This window comes from Hylobates moloch, unplaced genomic scaffold, assembly GCF_009828535.3.
Source record: "Hylobates moloch isolate HMO894 unplaced genomic scaffold, HMol_V3 SCAFFOLD_15, whole genome shotgun sequence".
Taxonomy (NCBI): Eukaryota; Metazoa; Chordata; class Mammalia; order Primates; family Hylobatidae; genus Hylobates; species Hylobates moloch.
The window spans coordinates 31,870,417-31,897,680 of record NW_026652290.1 but is presented as its reverse complement, the minus strand read 5'-3'; the positions used below and the strand labels follow the sequence as shown (position 1 = coordinate 31,897,680).

The 27,264-nt window shown below is 43.0% G+C and overlaps 1 protein-coding gene across 6 annotated transcripts in view; it reads left to right on the top strand.

The window, feature by feature from the left end:
- Positions 1-27,264, top strand: part of IL36G (interleukin 36 gamma) — a 218,476-nt gene that overhangs the window by 105,309 nt on the left and 85,903 nt on the right. The window contains exon 2 of one of the 6 annotated variants that reach the window (XM_058428800.1): positions 13,477-13,567. The exons of the other annotated variants lie outside the window; for them this stretch is intronic. The gene's annotated coding sequence lies outside the window, so the exon portion shown is untranslated. The remainder of the gene's footprint in view (positions 1-13,476; positions 13,568-27,264) is intronic. 6 annotated transcript variants of the gene reach the window in all.

The window sequence follows — 27,264 nt, the reverse complement described above, 5'->3', positions numbered from 1 at the left end:
TTCAATTCCTTTTTCTGTCCCCCTCTCCCTACCCCGTCCAAGTGGGCTTAAGCAGGAAGGGCAGTGAGCAACAGGTAAACACACATCAAAGGCAGTCTTCCTCTCTGAGGGAAAACACTTGTATCAGCATTGCAATCAATGGGCCTCTTTAATTATGTGCCATTGGCAAAAGGGGGTGCTGAACCCAGGGACCTGCCTCAATCTGGGGCCTTTGAGGCAGAGTAAAGTGGTTTCAGGTTGTTGGCATTTCCTTGCCCTTCCACCCGAAGCAGACGCAAATCCTCTCTGGAGGCAAGTTCCCCAATTCAGCCATAGAGTACAACTCCCACAGACTAAGATCACCCATGTACAAGCTCACAGTCAAAGGTCACCAAACCCACAGAGCAATAAACAAATTTATGAGTGACGTGAATGAGAATAAACAGAAACAATAACCACCAGTTGGGATGCTCTAAGTCTTCAGCTGTTAGAATTACTGAATATGGAATAAAACTGCCACAATGACAAACATGCATCTAGTACTTACTGTGTGCTAGGTTCTGTTATAAGAATTTTGCACATTGTGCCAGATACCGACTCAGTTCACACTCACCCTCCTACTGTGCCCTCTTAATTTGCACTAGATTAAAAGGTAGAAAGGAAGACGCAGCTATTCTGTTCTTGGCAGTGCCTCTGGCAGCACATGCAAAATGGGTAGTAGCAGTGGCAGTCACAGGTAAATGGCCTTCTCACAGTGTGGAGTTAAAGGCATGGGACTGAGACGAGCAAGATTCCTAAAGGGACAGTGGCCAGTAGATGACCAGGGGCTACTGGAGTGGCTGCATGGCTCTGTGGAAGCTCAGAGGAGGCTTGGCTCCTGCAGGTGCAGTAGCAGCTTTCTTAGTTCCTGATCTCTGGGTCACACGATCTTCCCCTTTTTTGCTCCTCCACTTCGAATTCTGTAACTGACTTCCTTGTGTATACTTCTCTCTCTGATTGAAATAGCCAGACTGGTTTCTGTTTCCTGATAAGACATTGTCTGGTACGAACACCGTAACTCATTTAATCCGATATCTCCTATGAAGGAGGTACAATAATTATTCCTATTTTACAGATGAGGAAACAGAAGAGCAGAGAAATAAAGTCAATTGTCTAAGGTTGCACATTTAGTCAAGGGAGGGGTTGATGTAACATATTATTATGTAGAAAACATCTAAGGAAATAAAAGGCGTAATTTAAAAATAAAACTAGGCAGGTTTAAAAAGGTGAAGTAATCTATAAGTAAAAAATATAATTGTTGAAATACATATCTTAGTGGATGGGTTAAATAGCTGAAGAAATGATTAATGAACTGGAAGGTAGTTCTGAAGAAATTAATCAGAATTCAGCATAGATAGAAAAAATAAATGGGAATTTACAAAAGTACACAGGAATTATAAAAGAGAGGTTAAATGATAGGGAGGGTAGAATGAGAATTAACATTGGTCTAACTGGCGTTTTGGAAGAAGAGAATAGAGAGAATGAACAAAGTAATATTTAAAGAGATGGCTGAGAATTTTTCAGAACCAACGCAAACTATGACTTCATCAGTAGAGAAAACAGTGTACACTGAGGAGGATAAATAAATATACTACGAACAAATTGTAATAATAATACTAAACAAAGACAAAGAGAAGTTCTTAAAATCAGCAAAAAAAGAAAGTCAGACTTAGAAAGAAATGACAATGGCAGACTACTCAACAACAATAGTGGAAACCAAATTCAGTGAAACGGTATTTTCAAAATGCGTATTTAATCTATCTTTGAAGAATAAGGGTGAAAAGGGTAAAAATTTCTGCCTTATACAAAATATCAACATTAACAAAAAGTAATGAAGGCAATATAAAAATGTTTTCAAATAAACAAGACTGAGAGAGTTTACCACCAACAAGCATTCATTAAATGGACTTTTAAATGCAATTTTTAGGAAGAAGGAAAACAATTCCTAAGGAAGGTCTGAGATGCAAAAAGGAATTATGAACAAAGAAATTGTTAAAATTATAGGTGAATTAAAAAAACTGCCTGCATAAATGATAATAATGGCAATGATGCTATTAATAATGAGTTCATGAGGATAAAGAAAAGGACAGAATTAAAATACTAGAAAACCAAAGCATGCGTGGAAAGGATTCAGGCATTACTTGAAGGTTAAAGTTCTAGGGTCCTTCTATCCTTCTAGAGGGGAGTCAATATATTAATTTTTGACTGTCACTTACACAGTGAAAAACTTTAAGGATAACCATAAAAAAATAGAAATAGAGAGTATAACTTCTGAAACAGTCAAGGGAAAAATATGGAATAAGAAAACTGACCAAAAAACATCTCAGTCAATCAAAAAAAAAAAAGAAAAGAAAAGGTTTGGAAGGAGAAAATCAAAGAAAAAGCAGGACAAATAGAAGTGGAAAAGAAAAAGGTAGAAAAAACAGGTCCAGAAATATCATTGATCACATCTGTGCCACAATTTTTGACTTTGTGTCTGCCTTTCCTCTTTTCTAGACCCTGAGAGCTCCTGAAGGTTTGGGTCATTTCTTTTTTATTTGCTCATTCCTCATGGCACAGTGAGTGCTTAATAAATGGCTATTGACTGAAATTAAACTGTATCTAAATGGACATATTCCACTTCTGGGCCATTCATTCTTTCTTTCTAGTGGAACCAGGAGATGGGGAACCGTAACAAAGGTAAGCTTGTGCCATGTGAAAGAGCATGGAACCTTCCCCTGAGGGCCAAAAAAGAGCAGGAAAAAGTGCAAAGACAAAATCTTCCATTTTTAAACAATGTAAGAATGTGGTCCACCTCATGCTCAGGTGGGACTTTATCATGACGTTATTTCTGGGGACTTATAGCTGCATCATTTATCCAAATACACATTTACCTTCAGTGTAGGGAACTGAGGACAGGAATTTTGTTGATGCAGACTCTTGCTAATGAGGCTAACACTTGGAGAATTTTTATCATGCATTCAAGAAGCTTGTTTTACATTTCTTCATTAATACTTTAGTTGGTGGTTTAGCTTTAGTTGTAGGCTTATCAGATATTTGGAGATATCTTCATAAACGATGGCTTTGGTTTTAGAAGAGTTATTCTGAAGCTACTATTTCTGGCAAGAATCAAACAGCATGGCCATTTGTTTTGTAAGGCCTTTCCTAGAATATGATGGTAAAATCTACGTGTGGAAAAATGCTTATTCTTCTGTCCTCTATAAATATGAATCTAGTTTGTCTTCAAAATAAAATCAAGTGATTAAAATGTAGTTTTCTAAGAAGATAAATGGAGCAAAGCACTCTGTGTTTCACAATGTTGGAAATCACTCATCCCTCATGTAACTGTCCCAACTGATCCTGACTCACATGAATGAATTAAAATAAGAGTTAATAATATCAATTTACATTTTTAAAGACACTTTCCCATGTTTTAGACTATTGGTTGGAAAAGCTGGTAGGTGTACAATTTGTGGAGAGTAGGCTGTTTTTGTCTATCGTGGTTTGACGTATTTCAAAGCCATATCTAATTTTGTTGCAAAATGGTCGGAATTCTACAAAAATGTTGAGTTGTGTAGTGTGGAGAAGTACGGAGCCATTTACTGAAAGGCTGGGGGGAAATGAAGAGGCCCTGAGATAAGGCAGCAGTGGTGGGAACACAGTGGAAGGGAGGTAGTTGAGATATGTTCAAAGTAGAATCAGAATGGACATAGTGAACAACCGGATGCAGGTGGGGGCTGAGGAAGCAAAGTTGAGGATAATTCTGAGACTTCTAGGTTGATCCTCTGAAGTTACACTATTCAACACCACAAGGAAACCAGGGGAATGAGAAGGCATATTGGTTTGCTTTGGAGCGGAAGGGCAGTGATGTAAGAGGAGTTAATAAGTTAAAGTTTGGATATGCCTGAACTTCAATTTGATATGTGCATTTGATATACCCTTGGGATGACCCTCCAGGCAGTAGTTGAACATGTGTATTTCTTCGTAACTGATAGACATCGCAGACTCACATCAGTAAGGAAGCAACGGCAAACTTGATTGGACGATATACCTGGAACTCAGTACCCTATGACTGGAGCAAGTCTCTGTCAGTGAAATGAGGATAAGAAGAACCTTGACCTTGTGGAATATGTTGTTAGGAATATATGTGATAAATAACATAGGATACTTCCTACAGGGCTCCACATGTAGTAAGGGCTTGATAAATGCTTGATAAATATTATCGTTGTAATTTATTTCCAAAGTAAGATGCCACTGGAGGAATCCTTGGAACCCAAATTAATAACAAATAGGACTGAATGCAATGGCTCACACCTGTAATCCCAGCACTTTGGAAGGCCAAAGCAGGAGGATCTCTTGAGCCCAGGAATTCAAGACCAGCCTGGGTGACATAGGGAGACCTTGTATCTATGAAAAATTAAAAAAAATTAACCAGATGTGGTGGTGCGCACCTATAGTCCCTGCTGCTTGAGAGGCTGAGGTGGGAGGATTGCTTGAGCCCATGAGGTTGACGCTGCAGTGAGCCATAATTGTGCCACCACACTCCAGACTGGGTGACAGAGTGAGACCCTATCTCAAATAAATAAATAAATAAGTACAAACCAGCAAACACTAATCCTTTCTAGAGATTATTGAACTCTGGAGGGCAGATCTGAATGGAGCCAGCAGAGGGACCTGTGGAGATCAGCCTGGCCCTGGACAGCACCAGGCAAGATCAAAGAAGAGGAGATAATGGGATTGAACAGGGTTTAAGCCATGAGGTCTCAAGAATCCGTGAAGACTCAGACTAATTTTTTTTTTTTTTTTTCATGAGGATTAAGGTGGTTCTAGGAATTTCAATGAGAGCAGGGTTAATGAAGGAATGCAGGGTAGGAGAGCTGAGGGAAGGCATCTGAGGGAGCCTGGCTTATGAATGGCTGCATCAGTATGGCTCACCTGCTTTCCCTTGTATCTACTTAGCAGATGACCCTACCCCAGGCCTCCAGGGCCAAGGTCATTTCCGCATAGTCATGGGTCCTTGAGGACCTGGAGCAGTGTAAAGAAGACAGAGTCTTAAGAAATTGCATTAACAGTCATGGTGCTTGGCAAGTATCGTCATCCTATGCCACGCCTGATCTGAAGGGGTGCATGCTCATAGGTAGCTGCTGCCCAAGATTACAGCAGCTTCTTCAATCCCAGATCCATGCTCTCCTATATTCGTTTTTCCAGGGGTTCCTGTTCTTTGACAGTGATGAGATGCAGAATGATTATTGAGTTATTCTCCTGATAGTTTCCAACTTTTCCAAATGACAATGGGGCATGGAGCTTGAGAGTGGAAATGAGGCCCTAGGGATAGCGTGCTTAGGAAAACACTCCCAGCCTGATGTAATTCTGGGGGTACAATGGCATTTTCATCATCAAGACTGATGTAAAGGATGACTAGCAGTGAGCTGGGGGTGACTCGCACTGGGGCTAGGTTTCTGATTCTGCCTAATCCAGACAGAGCAGAAGCACTAGTGGGCTGGTGGAGGGCCTCCAGGGCCTCACTTAACGTCCCGGAAAAACAGCTCCAGATTGTTGGTTCACGTTCTGAGGACAAGCTTGGGTACTACAGGATAGAGAGAGTGGTGGGAGATGCCGTGGCCTGCCCTGCTGATGCCTGCCCTGCCATTCCTGCGTGTGACGTCTCTGGGGCATCTTGCCTTCCCTGCCCAGACCTGTAGTTCAGCTGAGGGCATGTGGAGGCCAAACGGCTTCTTAGAGTGTTACTTTCCTTGAACAGCTCTGCTGGGAGAACTGGAGGAACTAGCTAGTCACGGTAACTGCAGCAGTCAAAGGATCGTCCTGGTGGAGGTGCGGTGGAAATGTGGAGAAAGAGAACATACAGCGTTTTCCTTGGAGATGTGTGGGCATGTCATAGAGGAAATACCCAATTCCTGAGCCTTGAGCACTCCAGGAAACCTTGGAATATTAGGTTAGTCATCCCCAAGGAAGTCTAAGAATTCTGGTCTCATCCATCTCCTTTAATTCTCACAATGATCCTACATGATATTAAGGAACACGGGCCAGTAACCCTCCAAGCAATGGATGTGGTGGCGAAGTTCCACCTCATGATGGAGAGGAGGTTGGTTTGAAACCTAAGAATTTAATTTATTGTTTCAAACTGTTCTCCACTTAGCGTTATTAAAGCATACATAATTGACACATGAAAATTGTATATGTCTACGGTGTACAATGTGATGTTTCGATCTATGTATACATTGTGAAATGATTGCATCAAGCTAAATAACATACCCATTCATCGTGTTTCAAAGGAATTAAACTCAGGCACAAAAGAGAGGTGCTGTTGAAGAGTAGGGCTGCTCTATCCAAGTAGTATGTCTGGGGGTGTCCTGGATCAGGGTCCTTTTGTGCTAGTAATAAACCAGCCCTTCTGGGGCTGTTCCACTTTCCCCACATTTTCTTCTGGAGCCTCTCTAAGAATTAGGACATGGCCACTTTCTCTGAATAGGCTTCCTACTTCAACAAGGACAGGGGCTTGTGCAGCCCCATGCCACTTCAGTGTCCCTACAGCACAGAGCTGAGTGCACACTGGCTGAGTGAGGAAATCCCCTTGGATTAATCTTGGTTCTAAGCATCATGGCTGTATTTCACACGTATATGAATTACAAATTACAGCATAGTCGAATAAGGATTTTTGTGCTACAACTGGAATCCCAGATTATGCAAATTGGATAGTATAATATTGAAATTCCTAGGACTTTTTATTAGTTTTAAAAAATTATACAAGCTTAGAGTAAGAAATTAAACAGTGCAAAGGAATTCACTGTGAAAAGTAAAATGCTCTGTCTCTGCTGAGAGACAGATATTGCAGCCCAGATACTACTGAGGTCAATAGTTTTTTTTTAAGCATACCATTTTGATGGTTTATGGGACTTACAGCTCAAGAAGCTTGACACTAAGGTTGATCTCAGAAAATCATTGTTGCAGATATTAGATATGACCATCTCACAAAGATACAGACACAGACACAGCGATTTGAGATGTTCATTAGGGCTTATGGGCTGCTTGTCCTTTCTGCTCTGTGCCCAAGTTGGGCTCACAGTGGCCTGGCATCGGCTGTGGGGAGAATGCTGGCATGGGGTTAGCAGGAGCCCACTTAACATGTCCTAAGCCACCTGGAAGAGTCCTTCAAGGAGACCAGACCCCAGAGGCCCTGAGGAAGAAGGACTTTTGCCCGTTTTTAGGTTTTCTAGTCCCAGAGTTTAGGGAGGAATGGTTTGGCTTTGGGTCGTGTGCCCCTTCACCGAGTGGGATGGGATGTGCCCATGAGCCATTGAGCTGGCTCTTGGAGAAGACAGCAAAAGTGGGAATAAGAGGTCAGGAAGCTGTGTGGTTGTAGGAAATCCCAGCAAAGGGCCTGGGGGTCAAAAGTGGTCATGGTAGTGACGGTGACGGCTGAGGTGGTAGAAAATCAGAGGACTACAAACCCCATGGGCTGCTGATGACCTGACCGAGCTCCTATGCTCTCCTGGTTCATTTTAGGCTCTGTAGCAGCAGATGATTGGCTGGTGTAAGAGCAGTGCACCTGCCACATCAGGCAATCCAAGGCAAGTCCAAGCTATGCTGGGAGGAAACCCGAAGGCAGCTGCAGGTAGACTGGCTGAAGACAGACAGGCAGGCAACTTGTCAATCAGATTTGTGTTTTTAAGGACTCTCAACTGGGGAGCCCTCCATGACAGATCGGATGAGAGAGGAATCTGGGTCCGCCCATGTGTCAGGCTACCAGAGGGTCCCATCGGTGCTTGGATCTTCTTTGCAGCTGGGTCTGAGGTGTGCAGGTAGAGTGAGCTGGTCAGAGGGGCCTATTGCAAAGCTAACCAACACCTTCCCAGGAATGCAAGCACAAGCACCCCACCGCAGGCAGGCGGGCAGGCACTTCTCCTTTTGCCACCAGGACCTCACAGAGGCTGATCTGGCTCTGTGAGGTGGGAAAATGGGTTGTACTTAGTACATAGAGATAAAAGGCTTAGGAGGCCCCTCCATCCTGTGACCCTGTCCCCACATCACAGGTGCCGGCAGGTGCTGCTATTTCAAGGCTGGGCCTCAGTGCAAGCTTGTGGTTTCTTGCCCACCTGTGATGTCCTCCCACTAATGAAGGGGCTCTCCATCCTCTCTCTGACTCTAGCAAGTGGAGGCTCTGGCCCCTGGGCAAGACACACGGGGAAAATGCCATCCGTTATCCAAATATATTTCAATGGGACAGGAAAGGGATCTCTATGTCATCTGACCCCCTTCCCCATTTACTGGCCTTGTACCCAAAGCTGGACATGCTGTGGTGATAGGGAGTCAGAGGGGGAAGATGCAGGGGAGAGCCCTGCCAAGGGGGCCCAAACAACTAGGCTGACCAGAGCAATGCCTGGCCGTGACTCATGGCTCATGTGTTATATCCTGGGTGTGTTGAATCATCTCTGTTTAATCTTATTAAAAAAACCCTTTCTTATGACAGAAAGATCCCTGGGTTTGTTATTTTCAGTTTATGCAAAGTGGATAAGAGGGGTGAGGAGTTCATGTTGATTGTCCAGGAGGAAAAACCGAGGCAGACACCAGAGCTGGGGCTCATTCCCACAGTTGAGGGTGCATCACCCTAGTCTTTAGGCAGAGAGTGCTTCCCATCATGGCCTGGGCCCCAGCTCCCCTCACATGCTCGGTGCTGCTGGGGAGGCTTGGAAGGGGCGTGGAGGCATACCGTCTGCTCTTGGGGAGCTTGTGTCCTGTTGAGAGAGAGGACATGCACACATCCGCCTGCACAGCAAGAACTTCCAAACCCGGCTGCTTAGCGTACTCCAGGGATATTTTAAGTGAGAAGTGCAGGAATATGGAAGCAGGGACTCAAGCAGGAACCATGGATGTTGGGGCGTCCATGAAGGGGTAGCCCTGACTAAAGGAAGATTTAAGGAAAAGCACCACCCTTTGTATCCAAAATAAAGCCAGTGCCTGTTGTTTTTTGTGTTATTACTGGAGAAAAGGTCAGGGCTGGGCTCTCGGGCTCCCCACTTGTGAGCTTCTTGGGACTGAAGCCTTTGCCTCCAACAGTCTCTTGGGGTCAGAGGCTGTTTTGTTCTTGTTTCCTCATTTAAGCTGCAGTGGTAACAGGCCGACACAGAGGAAATCATAAGTCAGGAGGGCCACTGCCATGCAGGAAGGACCCATCTGAACTGCTGCAAACGGCGAGTTGGAAATCATTTACTTAATCGTGACTTAAATGGCCAGACCGGAAGGCTCGTTTATCCAAGGAAAGATGAAGGCTTATGGGTTCTGTGTGTGTGTGTGTTGCTAAAATAGAAGTTTCAGCAATCAAAACATACACAATAAATATTTTATTGGTTTGATTCATTTAGATGTTTCTGGGGCTAGTTTTGAACATTAGGAAATGGAATCATTTGATCATTTGAATTTACCAAAAATGTGGATATTTCTAAAGTAGCAGAAATAAAGGACTTCAGTATTGGAAGGGGCCTCAGTTGCTCCCTCTCTATAGATGGGGAAGGGCATCAAGACAGATGGCGTGACTTGCCCAGAACCACTCAGCCGGGCACAGAGGGAAGCTGGGTCTGACTCACCACCACCCACACAGCTGGTCCCTGCATTTTGTAATGCTTTGCTACTGACAAAGTCTTTTGCGTGCCTTATCTCTTTTGATCTGTACATGTTACAGCTGTGGATAACTAGTCCTTGATTCCTCCTCAAAACACCACAAGCATCCTATTGTATTTAGATGAGCCTGGTCTTTCCCTTCACCCGTGTCCAACATGTGAATGTGCTGCACCATGCACATTAAAGGCCTCCCTGGACCATTACTAGTGAAGTGAGGCAGACAATAGCAGCTACTGTGGATCACACATCTTCTGTGTGACAAGGACACTGTCAGCCATTTCATATTTATTATTTTATTTTCTCCTTACGACATCACTAAGTACTGGTGATTATTATCCTTCCCTCTTTGCAGGGATATAAACCAGGCTTAGAGGAGTTAAGTAACTTGCCGAGGTTCCTGTAAACAGGAAGGACAGCAAGTCCTCTCTGAACGTCACCGATAGGTTCTTGGACACTGACTTTAAGTGAAACAACATGCAGCAGGTCCTTGAATAATGTCATTTTGTTCAATGTTATTCATTTTCTTATATGTCATTTTGTTTAAAATTGCGGTTTCCAAGAACCTATTGACGACATTAATAGGCTCTTAGACGCCAGTGCTATTTCTAAGTCAGAAGTGCAAGAATGTGAAGTGGAGACTTGATAAGGGACTGTGGGTGTTGGGGCATCATCCATGTATTTAATCCAATATATTCAAAATGTTACCTACACAGTCAATATAAAAATTGTTAATGAGATATTTTACATTTTTTATTATGTGCCATTTCTTTGAAATTTGGTATGTGTTTTATACTTTACACTTCAATTCTGACAAGCCAATTTCAAGTGCTCAACAGCCACATGTGGCAAGTGGTCACCATATAGGGAAATGCCACTCTATAACAAAAGAAAGGGGAAAATATTTCTGGAAGGATGGTTGTTGGGAGTTGATGCCATGGTTAGCTCTTAAGGAGCTGAGCTTTCAATATTCCTGGCATGGAATATTGAAATATCAGCAAGAAGTTAAATGACATAGTAGTCATTATGCCTAAATTATTGTTATTTTTTGATTGAAAAAAGTTGAATATTTCAAATATCAAGGTAGTAGTGAGATATAATAAAGAGAGAGTCAGTTCTAAGTGTAGAATTGCTGATTCAGTTAAGCTCTGTTCTCCATATTTTGGGCCACATTGAAGAGGCCATTTAACTGCTTTCAGCCTCAGTTTTCTCCTTTGCAAAATGAGGATTACACTACCTGCCTCACAGAGATGTAAACTTATGACATGTTATCATGATTGCCAGGGCCCACTTGTTTTCTTTTAAACATTGAAATCACTGTGCCTGAAACAGGGACTTCCCTGCCCTTTGTGCAAGCTCCAGAAACAGGAGTCAGCCTGAGTCCCGCAGCTAAGAACGTGGATTCGGGCCATTTTCTCATAGCGAACACACTTCACAGGTCCTTCAAGGGAGAACATTTTCCTATAACTCACCTTAATCTCAGTTGAAGCCTCGTTTCTTATTTTGCATTGGGGCCAAAAACTAAATCTCATTTCTTTCAGGTAAACTTCAGCAATTCAATAATAGTACAGTCATTTTATGTTTCAACTGAACCAAGTCAGGGTTCCACTCCTGCCTCCCCTTTCTGCTCTGAGGACATCCATGAAGTGGAGGGGTCTATGTAGCCTGGAGCTATTGGTGAGGGGCGATGGGTCTGTGGTGGTCTTGGGGAACTGCAGGGCTGTGTCTGGTTGGTCTGGTGTCTGGTGATTGGCCTTGCTCCCCGCGATTCATGCTGTAGGACAGTTCGTGTTCTTCTTGTCCTGATGATCAGCTTTTAGGCTCATGGGCCTCTCTCTGCTGAGATATGGAATAGGACTGCCTCTGGATCTTCTTATAAATTCTCCTGGGGCCACAGGAGACTCTGTATGTGTCTGTGCCCACATAGGATGATTCTGCCCAGACCTTTGCTGCCATTTCTTGCTGTTCTGCTGTTTTTAGTCTCTGGAGGGCTTGCAGTTTCCTTGGGGTCCCTGTGGAAGCAAAGCAAAGTCCTCTCCACCCTCAGATGTCTAAATGTATCTGGGTTTTGTCGTCCACCCATCCCAGAGCTCAGTCTAGAGGAGGGGGCAGCCTTCGGGTTCTCTCCTTCCTCCCAGAGTCTCTTCCTTTGCACCAGGGCAGCCTCTTCCTATCTGTTGGAAAGGGCTGTCTGGTTCTTAAATATAGAGTTGCAGGTTTGAGGGGTGTAGGCTGAGGTAAGGCAAACTATCACATGGAATAAAAATTACCCAGTGTCAAGGAACAACCAGAACTGGATGGTTTTTAAATGTGAAAACCAATTTTATTCAGGACTATGGTGAGAGGTGAAGTGAGACCTCAGTATAGAACTGGGCTCAATTCCGAATGCAGCATGGGCAAATGGAATGTATAGCCCTGGAGCAGGGTGGGAACCTGTGGATGAAGAATTACTAAAAGGGCATATCAGGGGTGAGGGGGCGTCCTGGCTACACCCACTAACGACTCTTACTGAAGAAAGGCCTGGTGATCAGACATCACTGGGGAATGGTGGGGGTTGAAGAATCCAATCAGATGGATACTGAGGGTAAGGGGATCTTGATAAACTGGCTTAGGAGGGTTTTTGCTAAAACTGATTTTCATAGGTAAGTCCACAGATAGGGCTTGGAGAAAGTTCAGGGACCTGCGGTTTGGTCGAGCAGATGCTTTCTCATCTGTCACACTGGCACTGGCACCTGGCTTTCCTTTAGTCCCCCCCGCTTTTCTTTTCTGGAGTAGTTTTGGGAGACCAGAGGAGCAGGGAGTTAGGAAGAGTAGTCAGAAAAGGCCAGAGAAAATAAGGAGGTGTCTGTAGGGAAAGTACTTAAATCCTCTAATTAATTTAATTTAATTTATTTATTTGGGACAAGGTCTCACTCTGTTGCCCAGGCTGAAGTGCAGTGGTGTGATCTCGGCTCACTGCAGCCTCGACCTCAAGGCTCAAGCAGTCGTGCCACCTCAGCCTCCTGAGTAGCTGGGGCTTACAGGTGTGCACTACCATGCCTGGCTAATTTTTGGGTTTTTTTTTTTTTTTTTGTAGAGATGAGGTTTCGCCATGTTGCCCAGGCTTGGTCTCGAACTCCTAAGTGATCCATCCACGTCGACCTCCCAAAGTGCTGGGATTACAGGCGTGAGCCCCTGCGCCCGGCCTAAATTCTCCAATTTTTAAATGCTTCCCTGCTCCCTGTTCCAGATTTGGGATATTGACTGCCGTTAAATCAGCGATTTCTCCCTGTGGAGAGGTAGCCAATAGGAAGCAACAAGAGTGAGGAGTCCTTATATTGAAATAAAGGGTAAGAGAAGAGACAGATGTTATCTTGGCGGTGATTTAAGAACAGCGAGTCTGTAAGCAAAGCAAAGCAAGGCTCCCAGGGGCTGAGAAACAATGGCTTTCTGGGGAAGTGTCTGTGTTCAGAACCTTAAGTTGGGAACATCTCTGAAGATGTTTGCCATGAAGGTTTTCTTCTGAAGTTGAGTCTTTCATCACTAGGTAGGCGTGTTTTGGAGGTTCTATCAAACAGATCCTGTGTTTATTAGAAAGCCGTGGTTCATAAAGCCCCATGCTAATTCTGCAGGTAGCAGGGTGGTCCTGGCCTGACCCAGGGACAGAGTGGCTGTCCTCTCTCCAGTCAGGAAACTCTCTTCTGCCACCTAGTGGCTGCATACCCACATTTCAAGGGAGCTTCTGGGTGGTGAGTTTACCAGATTACGGTCTGAGGTAGAGTTAAGCAAAAGAAAACTAAACTGAATAAAGAAATAGAAAGAAAATCAGGTGTTATAAAAACAATTTGGCATTTGTTTGTGTTTCAGCTCCGTGTCGATTTATTGCTTCCACAATAGTGCCGATATGCACCAGGCACTGTTGTAAAACTGAAAATATGTTTTCGGATGTGCCCAGTCTGTGAGTATTAAACGATGGTTGATTTGAAATTTGCTATGATTCATATTTCTGGGGGTAAGATGCAGGATTTCTTTGGGGGGCCTAGGATGTGGCATTCTAGGATTCTCAAAGAATCAACCCTGGTGGGACCAGGAAGGGCTGAGCTGAGGCCTCTCTGCTCATGTGTACTTACTGGAGATCATTGAGACAGATGAGCCTGAGTGCACTTTTCACCAAAGCCACAGCAGAGGGGGAGGAGGTGGAAAGAGAGCTCTCTCCATTTCTGAGAAGTTAATGGTAAGAATGGCATACATACCTACTTTACAGTTGAAATTGGAAACCACAGCATTAAGTGTTTCCAATGAAATTTGGCAATTTGGGAGTTTTCTGAGCTGCACTGGATGTGGTTTTGCATGCTGTTAGGGTGAGCAAGAGATGATGGAGAACATCTTCCTTTTGAACTTCCTCTTGGATGTGGGTCACTCCCACTCATGGAATTAGAAAGCTTGGACCTAGACTTGAATCTCATCTTCTCAAGGTGCTCCCAGGCAAATCACTTAAGATCCATCTTCTTCTCCTCCTGCTCCTTCTCCTCCTTCTGAGTTTTTTCTTTTCTTTCCAAAATTCAAATGACACAGTACTTGTAGAAGAAAAGGTCCAAGTCTGCTTTTACAGCACCCCTCATCCCCAAATGTACTCTGACCCCAAGATGACCATGTTATCATTTGATTGGCATCCTTCTAGTTTCAACTCATTTCTTTGCATGTATATGCATGTACATATACACTATTTTATTTTGCCAGGGGTCACGGTTAGCTGCATTAATTTCTTTTAAAATAATCTTTATTTAGATATAGTTTACATTTAACGACATACTCATTTAAGTGTACAGCTTGATAAGTCTTCACTGTAAACCAAATATAAAATTCTAAGCTCCCCCAACCATCTGAATGGACCCCTCCTCTTGGCCAAGAGCATTCCAAAGTTAACCTGAAAAAACTAGTTCAGGTCATGATGGAAGGCAAGGTTGGACATGCCCCAGTATACCCTTCTCCCTTTTGGAATTCAGGAAAAGCTGACCAGCATTAACATCAACACAGACCTTATGTCTGATAGGAAACTTTGACAATCTATTCCCTCTGAAGCTTGCTACCTGGAGGCTTCATCTACAAGATAAAACCTTGGTCTCCACAACTACTTATCATAACCCAGACATTCCTTTCTGTTGATAATAATCTACCTTGTAACCTGGAATCTCCCTGCTTCAAGTTCCCCCACCTTTCCAGATTGAACCAATGTAAACCTTACATGTATTGATTGATGTATTATGTCTCCCTAAGATGTATAAAAGCAAGCTGTATGTTGACTACCTTCAGCACAGGTTGTCAGGACCTCCTGAGGCTGGGTCACGGATGCATCCTTAACCTTGGCAAAATAAACTGTCTAGATTGACTGAGACCTATCTCAGATACTGTTGGGTTCAAATATATAACTTATGAAACTAATATACAAATCAAGTCATAGAATATTTCCATCACTCCTCATCTACCCCCAAATTTCCTTATGCGTCTTTGCAATCAACCTCCCACCCCATCCCCAGGCAATCACAGATGATTTTTGTCTCTGCACCTTCAACTGACCCTTTCTGTGATTTCATGTGAATGGAATCATGCACTGAACAGTCTTTTGTGTCTGCCTTCTTTTGCTCAGCATAATGTTTTTGAGGTTTGTCCATGTTTTTGTGTTTGTCAATGGTTAATTTCTCTTCATTGCAGAGTAGTTTTCTATTGTATATGTGTACCACAATTTGTATATCCATTCCATTGCTGATGGACGTTTGATTTGTTGCCAGATCTTGGCAATTATGAATAGAGCTACCATGAACACCCAGGTACAAGTCTTTGTGTGGACTTATGTTTTCATTTCTCTTGGAATGGAACTGTCATATCAATAAGTGTATGTTTAACTTTGTAAGAAACTGCCAACAAATTATCTGTGATGGTTATGCCATTTTGTTTTTCTACCAGCAATACACAAGAATTTCAGTTGCTCCACAACTTTGCCAAAACTTGTTTTCTTTAATTTGGACATTTAAGTGGTGTACAGAGGCATCTCATTGTGGTTCTAGTTTTCTTTGCCCTGATGACCAATGGTGTCGAACATCTTTTCATGTGCTTTTTGACCATTTACATATCCTCTTTTGTGAAGTGTCTGTTCAAATATTTTTGCCCATTTAAAACATGTGGGGGTTCGTCTTATTATTGTGTTGGGAGAGTTCCATATTTATTTATTTACTGAGATGGAGTCTCACTCTGTTGCCCAGGCTGGAGTGCAGTGGCGTGATCTTGGCTCACTGCAACCTCCACCTCCTGGGTTCAAGCAATTCTCCTGCCTTAGCCTCCTGAGTAGCTGGGATTACAGGCGTGTGCCACCACACTGGCTAATTTTTTGTATTTTTAGTAGAGATGGGGTTTCACCATGTTGGCCAGACTGGTCGCAAATTCCTGACCTCAAGCAATCCACCTGCCTCGGCCTTACAAAGTGCTGGGATTACAGGTGTGAGCCACTGTGCCTGGCTCATATTTATTTTTTATTCTTTATTTTGTATACAAGTTCTTGGTCAGATACAATAATACCTGGTCAGATGAGATAATGAGTTGGAAAATGCTTTGCAAATGGGGGAGAATGATTTAAATGTTATTTATTCATTAAGGGCAGAGGCCCTTCCTGTTGTGGTCACAGAAGCCATTTGCTTCTTCTGCCTTTTATAAACCAGCAGAGTCGAGCTACACAGGCTGTGTTGGCTGCTATTAGTTAATCAGAGAGTTTTTTTTTCTTGCCTTGTCATTCTAATTTGTGACACACAATTAGCCACAATATGTGTTTTCAGTTGTGACACTGGCCTGGGAAACCAAGGGATATTTGAAGTGGATTTCCTTGATTTTGCAATAATTGTGTTTTTCTGCATCTTCTGTTAAACACAAATTCGTGGAAGCAAAACATGGAAGCAAAGTACCCTGGAAATCCCTCCTTCTTTATGAAATTGATTTCTCTTAAATGTAATGTTTGCTTATTCCCTTACTTTAAAAGCAATTTAAGAGTTTATTGAGAAAGTGAGCCCTGGAAACATAGATGCATAGAGAAAAAATTCCACCACCCTCAGGTCTCTATTGTCTTCTCTCATAAAGTATAATTTCAGGGCCTTTTCTGCTCTGATTTGCATGTTTGTGAGTGTTGCTATTTTAAGTATTTGGATTTGGTCTGCAAATCCTATGAGAGATGGCAACAGAGTAGGGATCTCAAAGCCTGCAGGATGTGTTAAGTCCAGCAGGACCTTGTATTTACAACAGAGGGTCCTTGAAGACATTCCACATATTATGCTAGGGGAGTGGCCAAGCAAACTTTAATGTGTCCCTTTGGTGGGATATTTGGGGTTAATACCTGCCCTTCTCTTAATTTCTTTTTCTTTTCTTTTTTCTTTTTCTTTCTTGTTCTTTTTATTTGAAATGTAGTCTTGCTTTGTCACCTAGGCTGGATTGGAGTGCAGTGGTACGATCTCAGCTCACTACAACCTCCACCTCTGGGGTTCAAGTAATTCTCCTGCCTCAGCCTCCCGAGTAGCTGGGACTATAGGCACACGCCACCATGCCTGGCTAATTTTTTGTATTTTAGTAGAAACAGGGTTTCACCGTGTTGCCCAGGCTGGTCTGAAACTCCTGAGCTCAGGCAATCCACCCGCCTTGGCCTCCCAAAGTGCTAGGATTATAGGCATGAGCCGCTGGGCCCAGCCTTCTTAATTTCTTTATTTGATTTTTCTTTTTCACTTCAACAGTCTGATAAAAAATGATAATCTAATTGTCTTAGTCCATTTTGTGCTTCTAGAACCGAATACCTGAAACTGGGTAATTTATAATAAACAGAAATTTGTTTGGCTTACAGTTCTGGAGGCTGAAAAGTCCAAGATCAAGGAGCTGCATCTGGTGAGGGCCTTCTTGCTGCGTCATCCCATAGCAGAAGGTGGAAAGGCAAGAAAGCATGCACAAGAGGGCTGGGGGGAGGAGGCAGAGATCATCCTTTTATCAGGAACCTACTCTCATGATAATAGTAATAATCCATTTATGAGGGCAGAACCCTCATGACCTAATCACCTTTTAAAGGCCCCATCTCTCAACACTGTTGCATTGGGGATCAAGTTTCCAACACATCACATTTTGGGGGACACATTTAAGCCATAACACAAGTGAACTTAATATGACAGCTAATTATTTCTAAGTAAGCACACCTAGCAAGTTTTTGTTTGTTTTACATTTTTATGATTGCAGCCAGTGTCGGACTCTCTACTCCTAATTCCACATTCCTCCCAGGTTTGTTCTAATTCCATTTCTGTCTTGTATTGTTTTCTGCCTACTCTTTTGTCTTGGAGCAGATGGCTTATTCCAGTTTATGTGTAATAAAAGATCTGTACCAGCTGCCTTGATTCTACCTACTTAAAACCTCGGGAAGCCATCTGCTTCTCTCTGGGCCCTGCACCTGCCCCAGTGTTCAGGTGTTCCTCATTTTCCTCGGCTCACAGCTTAGTCTCCTAACTGGTCTCCCAGCCCTGCCCTTCTCTGCAAGGACCCATCTTCCACATTGTCATGAATGGAAACATTACAAAAGGAAAAACTCAAAGCAATGCTGCCATGCCTAAGGACCTTAACCTCGAGGGACTATATGACATCTGTGTCCAGAATGCTCTGTGACAGCTCCTCAGCCCCAACTCCAGTCCAACCTGGCACTGAGGCCCAGTTAGATGGAACCACTGTGTGTGCTCAGAAGAGGCTGGCTTCTCCCTTGCCCTTGGGTATTTTCTCTGCCTAACAAGCTCTCCTTGATCCCTCCCCTTTGCTGGCTTTCCCTAGATGTGAATGTCACAGGAACAAAGCCATGGTAAATGGGTTCCCCGTCGTGTCCGCAGCACCCAGCTTAGCACCTGGTATGTACTAAATGAAGACCCTCTGGATGAAGGAACTGTAAGCCATTCGAGGTCAAGGTGGCTGTATTGTAAATGATCTTAAGCACTTTCCCCTCCCACAAGTAGGGTCTAGAGATAGTTTTCTGTGGGTCTTTGCCCAGTTGTCAAGAGACCCAGAGGCCACAGAACCTCAGCACAATAGTGGTAACTGTGCCATTCAGCTTTCTGTGTCCTCAGACTCCAGCCTTCTTGCTGGATCTCTTGGATCTTGGAGTTTCTCTCTTCTTTCTCTTTCCTCCCACATGCAGGGAAACTCAGGCCTGCACACCCGACAGCTGGCAGTGGGAACTGTGTATTACCTGGTTCCTTTTACCTCCCATGAAGCTGACTTTCCCAGCTAAGTCTTTACTCAGTGGGGGCAGGTTATCAGAGGTCCTGGTTATCGAAGTAATATTAAGGCCTTTGTAGAGAATTGGAAAGCATGGAAAAATGGAAGAAAATCATTACCAACTCCGCCTTTCAAAGGCAACCTCTCTTCACACATTTCTAGCCTGTCGTCTGACTTCTGCTGCTAGCCATTTTAACAGGAATCCCCAGATTACAGCCATGTCTTTACATTTTAACATTTCTTAGGTAAAAATAGTCTTCACTTAGGTGATCCTCCTAAAGGGAATTATAAAATAATATTTTAAAAGGAAGATTGGAAGATGACAAAAGAATCATTTTATTCATATTGGAATTGGGCTTTGAAACAATCTACTGTGTGAAGGTGAGATCACACCTAAGGGATTAAGAAAATGAGGAGGCTGATGCTTGGAAAGAGGACAGTTGGTGGTAGATTTTCCAAGTGAAACCAAGGGATGGGTTGGCAGACAAGAAGCTGGCAAGTGTTCTCCACACCTGGACGCCTGGGTGGAGGTGAGAGAGTGGAACACTTTGAGAGCCCCCTGGCTAGGAAGAAAAGAGAAAGCTTTTCCCGACAGCCGGTGGAGCAGGAAGGGTTGGCCTGCACAGTGCTATGATGAAATAGCAACCCGTAGAAACTTCTAGATTTCCCACAGTGACTTTCTGCACTGTCACTAGAGTGCAGTGTGGGACTCTTCTGGCCACACGGTCCACTTTGGGTCTCCCTAACCAAGCGTGTGGTCTCCCCACCCCTGGGATCTTAGATTATGTCACACTCGTACCTGTATTCAATCTATTGGTCAATAGTTATTGAGCACCTACCACATGCTACCCACTGTATGTAGTGCAGAGTGCTCAGCAGAGGATTTGCAGGTTAAATCCTACTATGTATCTCTTCTCCCCTCTTGGGTTCTCAATAGAGGAAGATGTACGTAGCTAACTCTCTATAACAAAGGGCTAACTTTGTACATGACTGGACAAGCATCCAATAGCATCCCAGTACAGGGCTCCTCTGTTATCTGGGTTGGGTGGGGCCCATGGTTGGGCTCAAGTCTGGAGAAGAGTGTCACGCTAGTGTCCTCCCATACAATACTAGATGGTTGGGTGTGTGAAATAGACTCTGCGTTTACCTGCACAGCCAGCCATGTGAATGACGGTTGGAACTGGGAATGTGTGGTGGATGTCTGGGTCTCCTTCCAGAAGGCTCTGACCAGGCACCTTTATTACTTGGGGGCAGGAGAAAGAGAGGGCAAGAGGATGGCCAGATCTGTCCTAAGAAGCACGTCCTTCCTCTGAGTGCTGCAATAAGGGAAAGGGAGCCTACTCCGCTGGGGCTCAGGAAGTGAGCATGGACCTGGGCACAGCCACGGGCTATCAGCACACCACCAGCCTGCTCCCTGGCCCAAGGCGCCCCAGCACATGTCAACACAGCAGATTAGCAACTTCTCCACCTCTGCAGGGTTGGAAAGCAGGGATGGAGGCATAGAGGGGGCATGGAGGGCGCTGAGGGGCAGAAGGAGGATAGCCTTCCTTGGAGAAGAGACATTTAAGGTGGGCCCTGAAGGATGAGTTAAGGATGAGACCACAAAAGGGTGGTGCTGAGGTCTTAGCGTAGGCCTGTCTGGTTGGAAGCTGGGTCTTAGCCATTTGGTGGGGGTTTAGGGACTGGGATTCAGCCTCCGGGGGAGGACACTAAGAGTAAGCATGTAGGTTAGGATTCTAGTCCAGCAAATCAGGACCATAGAACAGGAGTCACAGTGGGAGAGCTGTAGGTTCTTAGGAAACCACAACAGACGTACTTACACAGACAAGGAAACACAGTTGGACTACCGGCACTTCATTCATCAAACACATTATTATTGAGCATCTAATGTGTATTAGGTTATGTCACAACCACTGGGGTGACAAGATAGACAAGGCTCCTGTTCACATGCAGCTTATGTTCTTCTGGTGGAGACAGGCAACAGACCAGTCACAAAAAATAAGTTAGGGAAATACTGGGATGGTAACTCGCTCTGTGAAGAAACCGTTACGTGATTGGGGGAGGGTGGCAGGTATGGAAACTGGAGAGGTGGGGCAGGGAAAGTCTCTGAGGGGTGCTGATGAGAAGCAACTAGGCGTGAGAAGATCTGGGGAGGAGCCGGGCAGAGACCGTAGCATGTGCAAAGTCCCTGAGCTATCAAAGGAATCTAAGAAGGAACCTGGGGAAGCCCTGTGAATGTGGCAGGGTGAGTGCAAGACTGAGAGTGGAGGGCATGAGGTCAGAGGCGTAGATGGGGCCTTGTCAGTCAGGGCGAGGAATTTTAAGATGGGGCCCATTGAATGGTTTAGGCTGGGGGATGACAAGATCTAATTGACACTGTAGAAGGGCCATTTTATTCTGGGCAGGGTTGAGGCAGGGAACTCTGTTAGGTCCACAGGAGTAGAGATGGTGGCTTGGAGCTGGGTGGTAGCAGAGGGCAAGGAGGGAAGTGAACAGATTCGGAATATTCTTGGAGGTGGGGCCAACAGGACTGGTTAATGGCTCTCGAGAAGGAAGACTAGAAAGGAAGCAGGTTTGGGCAGGAGAAAGGCAAAAGTTTGGCTTTGGCCATTTGAGGAAGAGATGCTAAGTGACAGTGTCAAGTTGGCAGTTAGATAAGTCTCAATTCCATGGGAGAGGTAAGGACTAAAGAGGCAAATGTGGAAGGCATTAGTTAATAGGCGGTTTGAAGCCATGGGACTGGATGAGATGCCCTGAGTATGCCGGTGCCTGGGCCTCAGCTGAGTGCAGTTAAGACCACTCCCAAATCCTACTGGCTGGTGGGGACTGGAGAGGGCAGGGCAGTGTTCAGCTTACAGGCTGTCAGTCTTTCATAACCATGTGTGGGTGTAGCTGGCTCAGGCTGAGACTGGCACTGCCCCCATGTCTTCCGCATTCCTCCCCGCTTATCTCCACTCAACATGGTTCCTGGAAGGCCCCATTTTCTTCATACCCCACCAACTGGCCACACCAGTCGGGCTGCAAAGGCCACAGCATAAGTCTAAATGGTCTTTGTTTACATATGGCCTCCTTGGTTGCCATGTCTTGGTGTCTGCCCTCTGTCTCGGCTGGTTGACGGAGTAAAAACCCATATTTACATTACATGGCATCCTCTTCAGTTCCTTTAGGACCCTTCATCTCAAGAATTGCAGGAGATTTTAACAGTCATTGAATCTCCATTTTGAAGATGAAAAATTGAGGACCAGAGAAGAGAAGTGACTTGGCCAAGGTTTCAAAGAAAAGTCAGTAGGAATTGTGAATTCCTGGAGGCCAGGGGCCATTAGTGCTGTTCTTGATCAGTATATGGAGATGTGAGTTTCAACAGTAACAGGGACATTTTAAAATTAAAATGATTTAACATTTAGAAAATGTCTTATTTTGTAATAATGATGGATTCACAGGAAGGTACAAGGAAATGTCCAGAGAGTTCCTGAGCCCCCTTCAGCCAGCTTCTTCCAATGTTAACATCTTGCATTATTATAGTACACCATCAAAACTGGGAAATTGATATTGGTACTGTCTAGATAGCTTACTCAGATTTTGCCAGTTATACTTCCACTCATTTGTGTGTGTGTGTGTGTGTGTGTGTGTGTGTGTGTAGCTCTATGCAATTTTATTATGTGTGTAGCTTCATGTAACCACCACAATCACAATACTTAACTGTGCCCTCATCACAAGACTCTCTCTTGCTATACTTTACAGCTGTATCCTCTTCATCTCCAAACCCTAAGCGCACCTCACCACCTCCACCATCTCTAATCCCTGGCAACCACTATTCTGTTCTCCATCTCTGTAATTAATTATGTTAATTAATGTTATACAAATGGAATCATGAAGTATGTGTCCTTTGAGATTGGCTTGTTAGTTTTTCACTCAGCATAATTTCCTTGAGTTTAATCCAACTTGTGTGTAGCAGTAATTCTTTCCTTATTATTGCTGAGTAGTATTCCATGGTATGGATATATCACAGTTTGTTTAATCCTTTGCCCATTGAAGGACATTTGGATAGTTTCCAGGTTTTGGCTATTATGAATAAAGTGACCATAAAACATTTGTGTACAGATTTTTGTGTGATCATAAATCTTCATTCTCTGGGATATATGCCCAGTAATGAAATTGCTGGGTTGTGTGGTAGATTGATTTTTAGTTTTAAAAGGGACTGCCAAATAATTTTCCACAGTGGCTATGCCATTTTACATTTCTACCAGCAATGTATGAGTGTTTCTCCACATCTTCACTAACAGTTGGTGTTATCACTATTTTTTCATTTTAGCCATTCTTATATGTGTGTAGTGATACATTATTGTGGTTTTAATTTGCATTTTTCTAATGGCTAGTGATGCTGAGCATCTTTTCAAGTGTTTTATTTACTAATCTATAAGCCCCTTTGGTAAAATGTTCACTCATTTTCTAATTAGATGTTTTTTTAATGTTGAGTTTTGAGAGTTCTTTAGATATTTTAGATACAAGTCCATTGTCAGATATGTGATTTACAAATATTTTCTCTCAGTCTGTAATTTAGTTTTCATCCTCTTAACAGGGTATTTAGGAGAGCAAATATTTTTCATAAGGTTCAAATTATTAATTTTTTCTTGCATAGTTCACACTTTTAGTGTTAAGTCTAAAAACTGTGCCTTGTCATAGGTACCAAAGATTTTCTCCAATTTTTTTTCTAGAAGTTCAGAGTTTCATGTTTTACATTGGAGTCCATGATCCATTGTTAATTAATTTTTGTATATAGGTTGATGTTTAGGCTTAGGGTTTTTTTTAATTACATATGTTTAATTGCTCCAGTTACCTTTTATTGAAAAGGGTATCCTTCCTCCATTGAATTGCCTTTGTCAGAAATTAATTGGACATATTTGTGTGGGTCTATTTCTGGGCTCTTTATCATGTTACTTTTAAAAAATGCATCAGTTCCTCCACCAATGCCACATTGTCTTGATTATTGCAGTTATATAGTAAGCCTTAGCATTAGGAAAAGTGTTTTTCCTGCTTTATTCTTTTTCAAGCAATTTTTGGATATTCTAGGGCCTTTACATATAAATTTTAAAATAACATTGTCTATGTCTACAGTGAGCCTTATGAAGATTTTGATAAGAATTGCATTATGCCTATATATTAATTGAAAAAGAACTGATGTCTTTATTCAGTTAATTCTTCTAAACTATGAACATAGCCTCTCTCTCAAAGCATTTAGGCCTTCTTTAATTTCTGTCATTAATTTTTTAAAATTTTCATCCTAAAGATTCTGTATGTGTTTTGTTGAATTTATGCTTAAGCATTTCACTTTCTTGGTAACAATTGTAAATGATTTTGCGTTTTTTATTCCACTAGTAGATTTTCAGTGTGTAGAAAAGCAATGAATTTTTGTGTGTTGATCTTTGTTCCTACATCTTGTAACATTATTGAACTCACTTATTAGTTCTAGGAGGCTTTTTCATTTTTCTTGTAGATTCCTTGAGATTTTCTATATAGACAGTCGTGTTGTCTGCAAACAGGCACAGTTTTATTTCTTCCTTTTCAATCTATTGCTTTGGTTTTTTTTTTGCCTTATTGCAGTGGCTGGAACTTCTAGCACTATGTCAAATAGCATTGGTGAAAGCAGGCATCCTTGTTCCTTGTCTTAGAGGAACATTTGGTCTTTAATCTTGATTTAAAAAATTCCTGGCACTAAGTTATGGTGTTTTGGGGGAGGGAGAGCTAGGGTGAGGTGGGGGATTACCCCTTACGTTTACAAGCTGGGTTTTTTTTTTCCTATGTCTAATTATTTTCCCCTTTGGCTTGAAAAATCTGATAAAACATTTTAGGAGTGTGTATAAAATAGAATTAGCCAAGTGCAATGCCTTTATTCAGAAGAAATTTCATGGACGTTGTGCCTACTCTCTTGGCTTCCTGGCTTTCCAGATCCCAGAGTAAGCTCTGGATAGTAGAGGTTATAGTAAGACTGACTTCTAAATAAATGAAGTGACTTTAACCTTACTGATATGGCTTAAAGAAAAGGAGTGGCCTTTAAGATCCATGAACTTCTCAAACACAAGTGATAACGTTATCTCCATGCATATATACTACTAAATATAATGCAACTGAGAGAAGTAGGCTGTGGTAAGAAAGGAGACCCAAGTGCCATCTGCAGGCAGCACTTACCACTCTGCTTCATCCCACTGAGGAAACAAAGCATGAGTATTGCCAGATTTTCTTCTGTTTCAAGAAAAGCCAGAAATCCAGTTTTTACGTGAAATGTGCTGATTTTAATGTTGGGAACTAATTTATATTTTGAAATAACATTGTGTGGGACAAGTGAACTTGTATGTGGAACTGCTTTCTCCCAGTGGCGACCAGTTTGGACCGTTGATACTCAGCAAGGTCAGCCAAGTGTGCCTTGTTATTGTCAGTCATCAAGGTGATGTGTGATTGGTCAAGCAATTAGTTTTGCTCAGCGTCTCATGTGTTTTCAAAGGACCTGAGGGTTCATTTGCCCATGCAGATCTTGTAGTCCTGTTTATTCTATTAATTTATCTTTCAAATCTATAATGTTTTATTTTACTCAGCGAGAGCCGTGGCAACTTTTGGTCTGGACCCTTTCTAATGATCATTTAGTATCAGGCTATGTGGGATTTGATTGTTTTGCATTGCCTGAAAGCCAATGGTATCACTCCTCCTCTAGGTGTGGCAGAGATGTGAGGGAGGGAGACTGACAGTCTGTGGGTGTGTATGCAATGTTGGGGGAATCGAGGCACAGAGGACAATACTGTGGTGTAGAAAACTAGTCTAAGGTAGCATCAAGAAGTCCATGAAGCCAAAATGATTATCATAACAGCACATTATTTGTTTTTTCCCCCCCTCTCATTTTTTTTTTTTTTTTTGAGACAGAGTCTTGCTCTGTCATTCATGCTCGTGTGCAGTGGCGCAATCTCGGCTCACTGCAACCTCCACCTCCAGGGTTCAAGCAATTCTCATGCCTCAGCCTCCTGAGTAGCTGATTACAGGTCTGCACCACCCCACCGGCTAGTTTTTGTATTTTTAGTAGAGATGGGGTTTTGTAATGTTGGCCAGGCTGCCCTGTCTTTTTTTTTTTTACTAGTGTCCAGTGGAGTTTTTTAGGGGCTACATAACATGATATTGTCATTAATCTAATGGCTAATGAAAGGGGTATGTATATGTTTTTGTGTTTAAAACAAACTTCTTTGGGGTCCTCAATAATTTTTAAGAGTATAAAGGAGTCCTGAGATCAAAGAGTTTGAGTTCTGCTGGACTGGGACAGTAGTTGTCAACCCAGATTGTACATTAGAGTCATCTGGGAAGCTTTAAAATAGTACTGATGCCCGACCTTACCGCAAACCAATTAAGCCAGAATCTCTGTGGATGAGAAGTCTTCATTGTCATTATAACCATGACCATCATCATTGTCACCATCAATATCACCATTATCATCATCATATCATCTTCATTATCATTGTTAGTATCACCATCACCATCATCAGCATCACCATTATTATCATCATCACCATCATCATCATCATCCCCACCATCATCCTCATCAGAACTTCACCTGCATGGAGGACAATCCACTATGCATCAGGTGCTATGCTATTTGCTATACTCCTTATTCTCACAACTGCCCAGAGAGGCTGATATTGTCTCACTTTATAACAGGAGGAATCTGGATCAGAAAAGTTAAGGTAAGCTAATTCACAGAGCAAAAAGAGATGGAGCCAGGATTCAAAACCAGTTCTCTGCTACATCAGTGTTCCCAGTCTTTGCACTATTGAGAACCTCTTTAGTTATGCTTTCACCCCTCCAATACCACAGTAAATTTTTTATTTTTTTTCAAATTATACTTTAAGTTCTAGGATACATGTGCATAATGTGCAGGTTTGTTACATATGTATACATGTGCCATGTTGGTGTGCTGCACCCATTAACTCATCATTTACATTAGGTATATCCTAATGCTATCCCTCCCCCTCCCCCTACCCCATGACAGGCCCCAGTGTGTGATGTTCCCCACCCTGTGTCCGAGTGTTCTCATTGTTCATTTCCCACCTATGAGTGAGAACATGCTGTGTTTGGTTTTCTGTCCTTGCAATAGTTTGCTCAGAATGATGGTTTCCAGCTTCAGCCATGTCCCTACAAAGGACGTGAACTCATCCTTTTTATGGCTGCATAGTATTCCATGGTGTATAGGTGCCAAATTTTCTTTTTTTTTTTGAGACGGAGTCTCGCTCTGTCACCCAGGCTGGAGTGCAGTGGCGCAATCTCGGCTCACTGCAAGCTCCGCCTCCCGGGTTCACGCCATTCTCCTGCCTCAGCCTCTCCGAGTAGCTGGGACTACAG